This window comes from Lynx canadensis, chromosome X (assembly GCF_007474595.2).
Source record: "Lynx canadensis isolate LIC74 chromosome X, mLynCan4.pri.v2, whole genome shotgun sequence".
Lineage (NCBI taxonomy): Eukaryota > Metazoa > Chordata > Mammalia > Carnivora > Felidae > Lynx > Lynx canadensis.
Window position 1 is genome coordinate 19,865,922 of NC_044321.2, and position 15,671 is coordinate 19,881,592.

At 40.4% G+C, this 15,671-nt stretch overlaps 1 protein-coding gene across 2 annotated transcripts in view; it reads left to right on the plus strand.

Moving 5' to 3' along the window:
• The first annotated feature begins 3,873 nt into the window (after nt 1–3,873).
• The window catches only part of ZFX (zinc finger protein X-linked), a 56,283-nt gene continuing 44,485 nt past the window's right edge, over nt 3,874–15,671 (plus strand). For both annotated transcript variants that reach the window (XM_030304902.1, XM_030304905.1), the window contains exon 1: nt 3,874–4,271. The gene's annotated coding sequence lies outside the window, so the exon portion shown is untranslated. The remainder of the gene's footprint in view (nt 4,272–15,671) is intronic.

Below are 15,671 nucleotides of genomic sequence, written 5' to 3' on the forward strand. Positions count from 1 at the left end.
TTCATCTTTCCCTTTACTTTTGCAAAACAATGAGTTGGTTCTCTACCACTCTCCAAAGGTGATCATTTTTAAAAATTCAAAATATAATACACATGGTATATAATTCAGTCTTTTAAATTGTATAGTTCACTAGTTTCTAGTACATTCACAAAGCTGTGCAATTGATCATTTTTCAAGTCTGATTATAAACTCACAAACATACTCGATGTGTTTCATTCCATAGCAGTTATTCTTTTTTTTTTTTATTTTTAAAGTTTATTTACTTTGAGAGAGAGAGAGAGAGAGAGAAAGGCAGAGAGAGAGAGAGAGAGAGAGAGAGAGAGAGAGAGAGAGAAAGAGAATCCTAAGCAGGCTCTGCACTGTCAGCACAACGCCCGACATGGGGCTGGAACTCACAAACTGTGAGATCATGGCCTGAGCCGAAACCAAGATTTGGATGCTTAACCAACTGAGCCACCCAGGTGCCCCTATAGCAGTTATTATTTTGACATTCAAATATTTTCATCTTTAGCCAACTAGAGCCTCTTTAAATTGGCCTCCCGAGACCTTTTGACACACCCCTAGTAAGCTCTGACATTTTCTTTCCTTGCTTTCTGTTATGAGGAGATATTCCTGGTTCACTTTGTACTTTTCTGATTCAGACCAGGAATCAGTCATTTCTCCCAGAAACCTTGGTTCCTTTAGTGGAAAATTGTATATCGAGGCTCCAGTCTGGGCACCAGACGGGTCATTGTTTCTGGGCCTCACATATTGATTTTCACCTTTGTAGTGGAGCTAATTTGTTTGCAGTGTTCTGTGATTTATAATCCATGAGAATTTGGCTATTGGTGACTTTCAGTAATTAAACAATGTCTTATTCAACTAATGACTTGTGTGAAAAAAATACTGTTTGAAAATCACCTAATTGTCAGTCACTGTTTATTTTAAAATTATTTCCCTTGGAGAGGGTGTGTGGCTTAAAGGCTCAGATTAAAAATTCTTACTTGACATTAATTATAGCCAGCTGAATTCCAACATGATGCAACTTGCTCATGTTAAGATAAGTATGACTTAAGTATCAAGTATCAGATAAATGGTTCATTTTTATAGGGCATGCTTGGTTCAATAAAACCAGGGCCTCTCTAGGGGAAAGTAAATATTTTTCAACCTTTGGGATATAAAATAACGAGTTACTACAACTTTATTCAAGAAGGTCTCTATTTTCTAAGCCAGTAATTTATTGTTTCCCATTTGGATTTCTATCAGTCAGTGATGTGGAGTGAAAATCAACAGCTTTTCTTCTTTTTGTTCTTCTTTTTTTAATGGCTTCTTTTCGACTAATCTTTCTTGGGAAAAGTGATTGAAAGGCCTTGTATTATTTTTGGCTCCAGGACCTATAAACATGTCAGGGATTTTAGTTAAGTTATTAAAACACTGTCAAAACCTTGAGTAGATGCTTTTAACTATCTGATATACATTAACAGCTCTGAAGGAACAAATAAATTGTAGCACATAACCAAAATCCATGTGACTGCATTGAAACCATCTATTCTGTATTCACAGCATATGCCTTTGAAATATTCTGCTCTCCATCTACCTAAATAAAATTTCCCTCTATTGTGTGTTTATTTAAGTGAGAAAATGAAAGCACTTAAGAATGTTTTTATTCTGCCACACACAGCTTCCTTGTTTGCAGTTCCCCCAGGGCAAGCACCACGTATTTTTACTCCCTGTGTCCAGAATTCTATAGGTCCCAAATACCAAAACATTGAACAAAAGTATCAGTGCAAGATAGGCTGTCATTCAAGTGCAAGGTGTCAAGTCCTTCACCACTCACTGCTTGATTACCAAATGCTTTCAGTGATCTTAGGTGTCCTGCAGGTCTTTTTGTGAACATTTCCACAAACTATATTTTATATGTTATAGTAACATTGAACAATTTCTGATCTCTGCTGCTTACACCTTCTTTGCTCCTTCACTTTATCATGAGTGTTTTATATTGAGTGTATTTCTAGGAAAATGATTTTTATCATACACATCTTTATGGCCTTCCATAAATGGATTTGAAGCACAAATTACTTTCCCTTTTTTGACAACTCAAAAAGAGTTGAGCTCATCTGTACAATCATCTACAGAATATTTGTTGTACTGCAGTAAAGTTTTATCTACTATAATTAATAGAACTAGGGCAGTCTTTCCTTGTTTCCCATCAAAGTTAACAGTGTCTTACATTTGAAAGGGCTCTTGAAAAGTCTGAAGACCTAAACTACTTCTGGACTTTTAAATGGAGGAAACCTCTTTTTTATTTACCCTCCTTGATACTCTTTTCTGAAGTGCTTTATACTGGTGTTCTTAGAAGTATTTGATGGTGATTATGGAAGAACTAACAAGAATGCTGACATTAGATTTTTGTGTTCATGCTGCTGTTCTCACGATGATGAGACCCCATTCTTGACATACCATAGCATTTAATGGACTCCCTTGGAAAGTACTTAAACACTGGTTATCAACCCTTTTTTGAAATCGTATTAGTGTGTACAGATATTTCTCATTTTTTACTTGAAAAAATATTAGTTTTATTTACCTTTCTGTGAATACAGTCTGTATCACAACCTAATGCAATTTTCTATAAATGGTGAAGACACGCTGTCATTCACCATTTTTGAAAGGATATTTTATCTCTTCAGAAAAACCAAAGGTAAAGCCTGGAGAGGAAAATTGCCTCCCAGTACGTTCTCAAGAGATTTATTGTTATTATACCTTTGTTTTTTCTTCTTGAAAGGGTTTTATAATGGTAAAATGTCTGAGGGAATGGACAACTTGCATTGTGGGAGTTTTAGAAAGTTATGACAGGAACCTAAAATACATGGCCTCTGTATTTAAAGAGACTTCACACCAATATGCTATTTGTTTGATAACTTTTGTGTTCTTTACTGTTTAAAAATCTCTTTGTCAAACATTTAGTGAACTGAAGAAAACATGTCACATTCTGGATTAACGTAAGGATTACAGTTTAACGTTTAACTAGTAACTTGTAAACATAGTTTGGGTCCCAAGTTCAGAATGGAAAGAGCATAAAAATTTAAACTAATGAAAACACAAAATAGACATTCTTGGAGTTGATAAACCCTTGTTTAATCAAATATACAGTTTTCTTTTTCTCCTAAATCTTTTTAAACTTTAAGCGCTTGTTTAAGTAGTTTGTAAAAAATATCCATACCCAATTCTACTACCTCTCTATATTAAGGCTGTGGAAAACTCATTATTTATGAAACAATTACACAAGACTTATATTTCATAGGCTCCCAAACTCTGAAATACAGATATATAGAAAATATACATTAAAAATCCCTGTTCATTGCAATGTGCGGAACCAGTTTCAAAAGGTAACCCTTTTCCTCATCCTTTTTTCCGCAAACTAATAAAACCAGCTAGGTCCTTTGACTGAATGCTTGTTTAAAAAAAAAAAAATAGACGGCTTGGTAGTAGCTGGAGATAACCCTTCTCCCCCTCCTCGTGCCCACACACCCATTTAGACTGGCAAGCCTATTTTCATTTTATTTCAAAGAGTTCTTTTTTTTTTTTTTTTTTTTTAAGCGAAGGCAGGGGACGGCGGGGGTTGCTAAATTTATCTTCTCCAGCCACAGGGATGAAGAAAACACATTTACTGCGGGCGGGGGTCTGAGGGCCTGCAAACAACTCGAGCAGGCGCCTCGGCCAAGACGGGCGCGGAGAGGCGGTAGGTCCCCGGGGAGGGCCCGGGGGGCGGCCGAGGCCCGCGGGATATGGTGGGGGGCGGCCAGGCCGGGTCGGGTGCGGGCCGCCCGCCTCTCGGCGGGGTCGGCGGACCGCGGCCCCGCGCAGGCTTTACGGCCGAGGCGGCGGCAGCGGCGCGTGTGTAGCGGCGGCGGGCGGGAGCGCGGAGGAGGTGGAAAGAAGGGGGGCGCTGTCACGGAGACTCCGGCCGCCGGAGACCCCGCCGCAGCGAGGCCACTGGGCTCCCCGGTCGCGGAACGTGAGCGGCGCCGACCCGGGGCGCCAGGGGGACACACCGGGCGGAGGAGGGGGCCTATCTACCCTTCCGCATTTTCCTGGGTCTCTCTCCCGGGCGGTGACGTGACGTGCTGACGGCGGGCCCGTGCCGGGGAGCTGGGCCGCTTTTTGTCAGCTCCGAGCTCGGCCCCTCCTCCCTCCCTCCGCCCGCCCCACCAGCCGGAGCCCGGCCCAGTGCTCCAGAGAAAGGCCGGCCTGCAGCACCCGCCACCGTCGCCGACCGCCCGCACGCCCGTCCGGTGAGTTCCGGGCGCCGCCGCGGCCGTGGGGCCTAGCGCGCGCGCAGCGGCCTGGTCCCGGCCTGGTCGGCGGCCCGCGAGGCGCCCTTCCGCGCTAGGCCGGGCGGTGCGGCGCGTGGCGCCGAGCAGGCCCCGAGGAGGCCGCAGTTAGGCCCGGGGAGGAGCCCGGCTGCCCCGAGCGGCGGCGGAGGCGCGCTCCGTGAACGGGTGGAGGTTGGGGGAGGGTCGCCCGGTGGCCCGGGAGGCGGCGGAGGGGCGTCGGGTCGGCGCCGCGGCCTGCCGGGGGCACCGCGCGGGGGCGAGGCCTGGCAAGGAGGCGAAGGCTGCAGGCGTGAGGTGAAGGCCGCAGGCCGGCCGGGCCGATTTTCGCTATGTAAATATCGGCGAGGGGGGGAGGGACGGGGGACAAGATGGCGGCGGCTCGGCGCCTGCTGCAGGGGACGATTGAGGGGGTTGTCGGGAGGGGGAGCCGCCATCTTGAAGGCGGCGTCTGAAGAGAAAATTCCGCTACAGCCCGTGAGGGGGGGTCGGAGAGCGGGCGGCGGCGGCGGCGGCGGCGGCGGCGGCGGCGGCGGCTCCGGTGACGGGCCCCCGAGGCCCGGCACGGCAGCGTGTGCGCGCGGAGGGGGCGTGCTCGCTCCCCACAGCGGCCATTGCCCTTGCCGCCATGATGGGCGCTCAGGCTCTAGGCGCTCGGCGGCAGCGCCACCTTGCTGCCCTGCCTGCCGCAGCCCCGTGACTGGTTGCTGCTTCCGCTGCATTTTAACTGAGCTGCCGCAGGCGGCCATCTCGTCCCTCAGCGTTCCTGGCCCCGCGCCTTTCTCCTCCTGTAGCCACCCGGGGGGCCGTCGGGACGGGTGGCAGCCCAGGCATCTGGGCTCACTACGGCAAATGGAACTCCACATTTTATTTTCACTCCATGTCATACGTGGCTATCATGGTGCCCTCGATGCGGTTGTTTTCCAACGCTCAAATGTTTTCTCGAGTATCTGAATAAAGAAATAAAGATAAAATTTGATAGGAAATGAGTTCTCACAACTGTTCTATCCAGGAGGGGGAAAAGTGTAAATTGCACAGCACGAAAACGGAGGAATAAGTTTCTTAAGGAGTCTTTGCAACTTGCTTATTTGAAAACAACTTTCTTCACAGGGGGCGTCTAAGCAATTAGTGATCTGTTGGTGTGAACTTTTTTTGAGGAGCGAGAAGGACACAGGTTTTTAAAATTTTCTTGATGCAGTATCGTTCATGTGCTTGTCCTGTGTGTTAGTTTATTTAATTTGAAAAATTTTAAGTGGCATCTCGTCCGTTAAAGGGCGTTTGATTGCATACTGCACGACTCCCCCGTAAACTCAGAACCCAGTGTTAGTGATGCGCTGTGCTGCTGAGTGATAAGAAAGATTAGAAAGGTTCTTGTAATGCAGACGGTGGTTGTTCAGAGGCGGATGGGACGAGGTGAAATGCGCTGAAGTGCTGGCGTAAAAGGTAGAACCGATTACTGGGGTTCCAGAGGAAGGCAGGGTTTCCGTTTGGAGCATGAGGAAAGGGTTCCTCAAGTAGGTGACGTTTTGAGGTTACTTAAGGTTGGGTAGGACTTTGTTAGGCACAGGTGGGGGTGGGGAAAGGGCATTTCAAGGGTGAAGTTTCTTCGCAAAAGAGCAAGAATTTGGGGAGGGGGATGTTTTGGCAGGAGTAGATGGTGAAGTGGGGGGGGGGGTGGGAATCCCGGCTAGAAAAGGTGGAAGGACTTGCTTGCCAGGTGGAGGGGCTTATATGACAGGGGAGGCAGGAAAGCCCTCAGGTAGGGTGGTGACACACCTGAGCTGGGCTTTGTGTTCACTTAGCGGCTCCACTGGACTAGGAAAAGTTTTCCAGGTTGGGAAATAATGAGAGTAGCAAGTGGATCATTGTTCTCACTGCCTGAATGATTATCAGGACTTCAGAAGTTAAGCCAGCCAGTTTTGCTACTTTTTAACTGATCCGTTTGTACTAAACAGCTGCTCCTCTTTTCTGTCCTCACTTCTCGCTCCAAATAACTTCTTGCTCTGAGTTACAATTTCTGTAGTAAACAAGAGTGAGAGGTTTCTAACTTTTCACATTCTCCGGGGTTGAGAATTGCAGCACTAGTGCTCTGGGTTTCTTGACGAAGGTAAGCAATGAACCTGTAAGTATTCTCATGGTAATTTTTTTTAAGAAGTCGGTTTGAAAAGTTAGGTTAGAGGAAAGATTACTAAAAAGGCAGCAGCCTTCAGATGGCCTTTGCAACCCCTGTTCTTCCCCTTGGTGAGAGTAACTACCCTTTTGTTGGATATGGGACTTGGACTGTTTGCTAAGCCAAGCCTTCTCATGTTTTGATTAATATCTGACTGTCCTAGATGCACACGTGCGGAATGTGTTTCCTAGAATTTTATGATATAAATCTGTAGGTAGCATAAGTATTCACTAGAAAGTTATTTCAGTTTTTCGTTTTTCCTGGACTGCAAGAGGTCATACCAGTGATGCTCTGTGAGAGGACGGGAGGGAACTGAAGATTCTCGTGTTTATCATAAGGGGCCATGGTTTAGAAAAGTTGGAGAAACAGTGTGTTGTAGGAGGCCGACAAGAAGCAAGTTGCTAAGCAAGTGGGCTGCGGTTGTTGAGGTGGTAAGGATAAACATAAACTTAGAAGAAGAATCAGTTACTTTATGTCTGGACAGCTGGGAAAGACGTGGAAGAGCTCTAAAAAAGAGAAAATTGTGTAGCTGCGCACACAGTACAGCAGCAGTAGGTGTTCCAGGACAGCATGAGTGGATGGTTAAGATTAAGGAGATTCAAGTTGCATGGTTAAGAAGACAGATAATAACGTAGTTCAGAAGGATTTCTATTGGAAACTGTTAAATGTTTTTGCCTAAAAGGGTAGACCTTGATGATCTGGAAAACTGGTGTAATACCTTATTACCCAACCATTTTGGGTAAATGAGGTGTTAGTCTTTAATTTATGTGTATATTTCAGATAGGTGCAAGGTTCCTTTTTTAAAAACGTGCCCGCAGAGCATTACAAAAAAAATTTTGTCAACATTGCTCTTTGTAAATGCTTCCTCTTTAACCCCATCTGGGATCGTAATTGTCACTGACGACTTGTGTTATTTGTGTTTGTGCACACTGGCGATTCAAGACTTTCTTTTTTATTCTTAAAACTCTTCAACACGTCCTGAAACCCCTCAGCCTCTGCAGAGATTATCTAATCTCTGACTTAAACCAGAAAGATAGACAACAATCTGATCTAAGCATCTGAGTTTCCTTCCTTTCCACTGCATGCTCTTCCTCTTGTCTCTACCTAGGCTTTCCTCGCGTTCTTTCGCTGCAGGAAGAATTGGCCTCCTTCAGGCCTGTCCTCGGGGCTCTGTCCGTGATTCTGCTGCTCGCTTGCATCATTGCGCTCTAACTCTGCTGGTGCCTTTCCCTCTCCTTAGAAACATTCCTAGGTTTGCTCATGTTAAAAAACCTCGCTTGTCTTCTTGTTCCTTTCGCCATTGCTTTTATTTCTATTCATCGCACTTATTCCTAAATCCACTATTTCCGAAATTGAGAAACTTACACAGCATGTCATCGGGTGTATCAAATAAAAGTGTTCTTTGTTTCAGAAATTCTCTGTCTGTGCTCTCTCTGTGTTCTGTTTTGGGATTTCCCTCAAGGTCGATCCTCTGTCCTTTTTCTTGAATCTTCACCCCTGTTTTCAGTGTTCTTTACCGTGTTTCTCATCTAGCGTTTCCAGTTGCCTACTGACCATCTCCTACCCAGGTATGTTATTGTCTCAACGTGGCCGAAACCAGATTTATCTGGTATATTGTAGATGTCTAGACTGTTTATAGAAAATCTTCTGTTTCTTTCTTTTTCTTAGCCCAGAGTCCTTCAAACAAGTCTTGCTGTCTAGCTTGCTTTTTGTTAATTGCACTGTCGTTTCTCCCGGCTCATTCTTCTCTAGCTCATATAGCAGTGTGGACATCTTTAATTTAGCATTAAATTTACTTAATGCTATTATATTTTAACTGTGTGTTTATATTTTTGTCATTTTTTTCCCTAAACTCTGAATGTAGAGATAGGTTCTCTTTTATTCTTCTCCTCCAGCAGTACCTGGCACATGGTCATTGCCTCTAAAAACAATTATCTCGGTTATTGGGTGCAGAAAACTTTGTAGTTGATTAGTTTTCAAGTATTAAAGCATCTAGTCTATGTGTCCCTTGACCACAAGGAGTATACATATTAAGGCACGCCACATGAGCTGGGTAACCCTGGCTCCTTAACTGTTCGGTTAATATGGCCAGTCTATTCTTATTCCTGTCAGATTATTTTTCCAAACAATTTTTTATAAAAATCCAGGTATCTTGTAACATTTATTAAAGTGTAAACACTTTAAGGAAAACTAGCTGGGGAGTGGATATACAGCCATTAGGATTTTAAAAAATATATTAAAAATTTTTAAATTGTGAAAAATTTCAGAACTACTGAAAAGCAAGTGCCACTCAGATTTAACAGATCTTAAATATTTTATTACATATTTGCTTCATAACTTTTTTGTTTGTTTGAAGAAAGAAAATCTCACAGATCCATTTAAAGAGTGTCCATCCCATTCCTGTCTTTTCTTTGCCTGAAGTAACGATTGTCCCGATATATATGTACCAAACCCAGTATCAGGTATAGCTTTTTGTGTTTTAACTGTACATAAATGGCATCATACTGTGTGTGTCATTTCATGGATTTTTTTTCACTTAACACCGTTTTTGAGGTTCATCCATTTTGTACGTGGATCTAGTTCAGCAGTTCTCAAAGTGTGCTGTAGGAATTCCCAGGGATCCTTGAGATTGTTCTGGCTGCGTTCTTGTGTGCACTGCACAATGCTGTACAGAGGCTGCACGACACATGATGTCATAATAGGTTGAACACAGAAGCAGTTATGGGAATCCAGCTGTTCTCTATTAAGCCTATTTTAAAGAGGTTTGCAGAAATGTAAAATAATGCTACTCTTCACTAATTTTTTTGTTTTGAAAAACAGCTATTTTTAAATGCTATGTTTATATACCGTTGGCTTGTTAGTTTTTATGAATTCATAAATATTTTTTAAATGTTTAAGATTTAATCTCTAATGTAAATATCTATAGATAGAACCCACATAGAGAAAACCTCTTTGGGGTCCTCATTTTTTAAGAGTGTAAAAAGGGTCCTGAGACCAAGAAGTTTGAAAGCTACCAGTCTGGTTCATATATTTCAATGTATAAATACACTGTGCTTTATTTATCTATTCTTACGGAGGGGCCTTTATGTTTGTAGTTTTGTACAGTTTCAAACATTGCTGCTGTGAACATCCTTATACAGGGTTCTTCTCTCTGGAGATTATAGATGTAGAATTGCTACATTCAAAAGTGTGCGTTTGTCAACTTTACTGGGAATTGCCTAATCATCAAATTGTGTTCCATCTGACACTCCCACCAGCTGCGTGTGAGCCTGTATTTCTCCAGACTCCTGCCAAAAGATTAGCCTTTGCAAGTTTTTCCAATCTGTTGAGTATAAATTGTGTCTCGTTGCTGTTTTCATTTTGCATTTCTTAGATTACTATTGAAGCTGAGCTTTTTGCCCCCCATATTTATTGGGCATTTGAATATTCTGTGACTTGCTTGTGCGTATCTTTGGTCCATTTTTCTATTGGATTGTTTCCTTTTTCTCATTGGTTGATGGATAGTCTTTTTATACTTTGAATACTAATGATTTGTAATTATACATCCTGAAAATACCATTTCCTAGTCTGTGGCTTTTTTTTTTTAGCTTGTTTGTGTAGGACTTCCTAAGGTGAAGGTAGTCTTCTCAGGTTTTTTTTCGTTTATGGCTTATGTTTTTTGTATCTGTAAGAAATTGTTCCCTTACCCTAAAGTCATACCCATGCTGTGCTTTTCAGATTTAGGTCTTTAATTCTTCTGGAATTTTTTTTCTCTATTGTGTGATGTAGGAATCTAATTTTATCTTTTTAATATGGATTCGTTGAGCCTTTCTGCCCCCTGATTCCTAATGAAACTCCTGAGATTTATTGTAGTCTCATGTAGACACATCCGTTTTTCGTTGGTCTCTTCTGATTTCATTGGTCTGTTTGACTCTACCACTCTGATTTAATAATGATAGCTTTATAACTAAATCTTTTTTTTTTCTTTATAATAGGTTCTTTTTCTTCAGAAATTTTAAAGCTCTTTCCTTTGTTTATTTTTGGGTCCGTTTGTCCATGTCTGTGAAAAACTATTGGATTTTTGTAGTTCCATCAAATTTGTAGAGTAAATACATAGATACATATATGCTAAGTAGTGGAAATGGGATGATTTGAATCTGAGCATGGTCTGGTGATTTTCATAAAACTCTTGCACAACTTTTGATTTTTTTTTTTTTTTGCTAGATACTACACAGTTCTTATTGTGAATAGGATTTTGTTACTAATTAATATTTTTATTTAGTTACTGCTAATGCATAGCGAACACTGCAGACTTAAATGTATTGATCATGTAACCTTGCTGATCTTCTCTCTTACTATGTTTTATAGATTATGAGATGCCCTTTTCCCCTCTACATTTTAGCATTTCTGAAATCAAAATAGGTTTTTAGTAGACGTAGATCACCATATAAACACTGTTGTTCAAGCAGTCGTCCGATGCAGTTATTATTGCCTACACGTGCACATACTTGGTCAGGACTCTTCATTTTGTCCCCACTTAAATGAGCGTGTACCCTGTGGTGTTATTTCATGCCAGACAGTACAACTGAAGGCAGAATAAATTGCGAAGTGGATGTCTGACTGGAAGGAATATCCTATAGATAATAATGGAGCATTTTAAGAAGTGCTGTATCACCAACGCTTTTTTGACAGAGGGCAATATTGTTGAGAAAGACTGGCTTTGAGTAGAAGAGCAATCCGTGGTAGGACCCTGAATGTGAAGTTTTAGGAATACCCTACCAATTTCTTTTTGCTTCTACTTGTCTGTGTATGTGCAGGATCTGATAAAATACGTCTAAGTCTAAAAGAATGGCCTCAATCTAAATTGAACATTCTAAATAACAAAGTACGGCATCAGTTTGTCAGGGTTTTTTTTTTTTTTTTTTGTATGTAAAGCAAGGATGCAACTTCTTGTTGGTAGTATCTTTAGATTCACTGAAATGTGTGAGTAATAATAGTTTCTAATTCTTTTATATTTTCTAAGTAGTTGTATGTGAATAATGAAGGTTTTGTTTCTTCTTTTCCATGACTTTTACCTCGTGTCTCTTTTTTTATTTTTCTTGGAACTGCATTGACCGATGCCTTTAGCACAGTGTTGAATGGAAGCATTGGTAGCAGGCATCCTTGTCTAGGTACTTTAATGGCGTGCTTCTAATATTTTATCATCAAATACCATACTGTATTGATTTGTTTTTGGACGGGCTAGTTATTATTTATTAGTTTATCTTCTTATCATTTCAGAGTTTTCCTCACGAACAGGAGTTGATTTTTTTAGTGCTTTTGCCGCATCTATCGGTGTGATAAATTGCATTAATAGATTTCCTATTTTAACCTGTCTTTGGATTCCCTGGATATTGGCATCCCTTTGTCATTGCCATGTACCTGTCTATTTTGATGTAGTCTTTGTTTTGTTTTGATAACAAGGTTATGCTAACTTGATAAGATGAATTATTTTTTTGAAACAACTTGTATTTAATAGAGATACTATCTTTCTTGAAAGTTAGAATTCATGTCTAACTCATGTCTAATTCATGTCTTTTCTGATTTGGTTTTTAATATAGTAATACTTTCATGGTGATAAGTCATTTTGGCTTTTTTTTGTTTATTTATACAAAATGAACAATATTCCAGAAAAATACACATTTTCCAATATATTGGTATAAAATATAGGCTTCTCTAATGACTTTAAAATATTAATTTCATTTATTTCTTTTCTTTCTGATCAGTACTACCAGTAACTTGATTGTATTATTAAGGCTTTCCAAATAGTTCTTTTATTGATCCTTGCTCTTCCTGCCAATATGATTAATATTTCTTTCACTCTATTTTATTTGCATTTATTCTGATATTTTAAATTTTTAAGTTGAAGATTTAGCTCATTAATATTTAATCTGTGCTCTTATATGCCTTTAAGACTATAAATTTCCCTCTGAACTATAACCAGATGCTGTGATTTTGACGTGAATTAATTTTTATTATTTAGTTCTAAATATATTGTGATTTTCATAATTTTCTTATTGCCCACTGAATTTTTTAGAACTTTGTTTTCAAATTTATGGGATTCTTTTTTCCCCTGTTTTATCGCGGGACATTTTTGATTTTACTGCATTATAATTGGGGAGCATTGATTGATATGCAAAAATTAATTGTATTTGTCTATACTAACAATAAACAATTTGAAAATCGAATTTAAAAGCCAGTACCTATCACTCAGCTGTAAAAAAAGAGAACGAAATCTTGCCATTTGCAATGACATGGATGGAGCTAGAGAGTGTTATGCTAAGTGAAATAAGTCCGTCAAAGACAGATACCATATGATCTAACTCATAAGTGGAATTTAAGAAACAAAACAAATAAGCAAAGGGGAAAGAGAGAAAGAGAGGCAAACCGAGAAACAGACTCTAAACTGTAGAGAACAAACTGATAGTTACCTGAGGGGATGGGTTAAATAGATGATCAGGATTAAGGAGTGCACTTGTGGTGAAGTAGCATGTGTTGTATGGAAGTGTTGAATCACTGTATCGTGCACCTGAAACTAACACTGCACTGTATGTTAACTGGAATTTAAATAAAAACATACTGGGCTACCTGGGTGGCTCAGTCTGTTAAGCGTCTGACTCTTGGTTTCGGCTCAGGTTGTGATCTCACGGTTTGTGAGTTTGAGCCCCACGTTGGGCTCTGTGCTGTCAATCTCCTGGTTGGGATTCTCTGTCTTGCTGTATCTCTCTGCCTCTCCCCTGTTTGTGTTCTCTCTTTGTCTCAAAAGTAAATAAATAATACTATAAAAAATAAATAAATAAAAATTTTACTAAGATCTTTAGTAAAATGCCTTACTAAGAACTTAATGAAGAATTAAAATAATGGGAAATAACAGAGTTTATGGATGAGAAGTGTCAATATTATATAAAGACATCAGTTATGATATATAGAGATTTGATGGAATTCCAATCAAAATACCAGGACTTTTTTTTTTTTTTTTTGGATATACCAGTTCTCAAATTTATATGGAAATGTTAAGGGCCAGGGATAGCAAAGACAATCTTGAATAAAAAGTTGGAAGACATACCCTACTATGTATCGAAGTTTATTATAAAATTATAGTGATTAAAACAGTGGGCACAAAGCTAGATTGATCAGTGGAATAGAATAGTCTGAAAGTAGACCTACATATATAAGGTCACCTGATTTACAACAACAGTGTATTGGGATTTGGATTGAATGTAGAGGTTAATTAAGGGAAAATTGATACTATTGACTCATCATACTGAAAAGCAAGATTTTTTAAAAGTTTTTATTTAAATTCCAGTTGGTTAAGTAATAGAATATAGTATTTCAGGTGTATAATACAGTAATTTCCCATACAAATCCATACAACACCTAGTGCTTATCACAACAAGTGTGCTCCTTAATCCCCATCACCTATGTAACCCACCCCTGCACCCACCTTCCCTTTGGTAATCATTAGTTTGGTCGAATAGTTAAGAGTCTGTTTCTTGTTTGCCTCACCACCCCCCCATTTGTTTCATTTCTTAAATTCTTAAATATGAATGAAATCATATGGTATTTGTCTTTCTCTGACTTATTTTGCTCAGCATATACTCTCTAGCTCTGTTCATGTCATTGCGAATGTCAAGATTTCATTCTTTTTTATGACTTAGTAATATTCCCTTGTATATATATTCACCACATCTTCTTTATTCATCAGTCAGTGGACACTTGAGCTGTTTGCATAATTTGGTTATTATAGATAATGCTGCTGTAAACATGGGAATACATGTATCCCTTTGAATTAGTATTTTCATATTCGGGTAAGTACTCACGAATGTGATTGCTGGATCATAGGGTAGTTCTGTTTTTAACTTTTTGAGGAACCTCCATACTGTTTTCCAGAGTGGCTATACCAGTTTGCATTCCCACCAACAGTGCAAGAGTGTTCCCCTTTCTCCACGTCGTCACCAGTACCTGTTGTTTCTTGTGTTATTGATTTTAGCCATTCTGACAGGTGTGAGGTGCTGTCTCATTGTGGTGTTGATTTGCATTTTCCTGGTGATGAATGATGTTGAGCATCTTTTCATGGGTCTGTTGGCTATCCGTGGGTCATCTTTGGAAAAGTGTCTTCATGTCTTCTAGTCATTTTTAAATTGGGTTATTTGTTCTTTGGGTGTTGAGTTGTATAAGTTTTTTATATATTATGGATACTAATCCTTTATTAGGTATGTCACTTGCAGATACCTTCTCCCATTCCATGGGTTGCCTTTTAGCTTTGCTGGTTGTTTCCTTTGCCATGTAGAACTTTTTATTTTGATGAAGTCTCTACAGTTTAATTTTGCTTTTGTTTCTCTTGCCTCAGAAGACATATCTAGAAAGAAGTTGCTGTGGCCCATGTCAAAGAGGTACTACTGCCTGTGTTGTCCTTTAGGATTTTTGTGATTTCAGGTCTCACATTTAGGTCTTGTATCTATTTTGCATTTCTTTTTGGGTTTGGCGTAAGAAAGTGGTCCTGTTTCATTCTTCTGCATGTTGCTGTCCAGTTTTCTCAACACCATTTGTTGAAAAGACTATCTTTTTCCCATTGGATATCCTTTCCTGTTTTGTCAAAGATTAGCTGACAATGTAGTTGTGGATTTGAAGAGCAAGATTGGTTTCTTTATATATCTGTGTTTTTTAATTTATTTTTTATTTTATTTTATTTTTTTAAATTTTTTGATGTTTATTTTTGAGAGAGAGAGACAGAGTGTGAGTGGGGGAGGAAAGGAGAGAGAGGGAGACACAGAATCTGAAGCAGGCTCCAGGCTCTGAGCTGTCAGCACAGAGCCCGACGCGGGGCTCGAACTCACAAACTGTGAGATCATGACCTGAGCCGAAGTCGGACACTTAACCGACTGAGCCACCCAGGCACCCCTATCTGTGTTTTTTTAAATGGAAATATCTTCTTTATTTTTTTTGAGAGAGTGCGTGTGAGTGGGGGAGGGGCAGAGAGAGAGAGGGAGAGAATCCTAAGCAGGCTTCGCACTGTCAGTGCAGAGCCTGCTGTCGGGCTTGAAGCCATGAACCACAAGATCATGACCTGAGAGGAAACCAAGAGTCAGACGCTTAACAGACTGAGCCACCCAGGCGCCCCTATTTGTGTTTTTTAACCCCACTTAGAGTTTTCAACTATTTTTATCAATGGG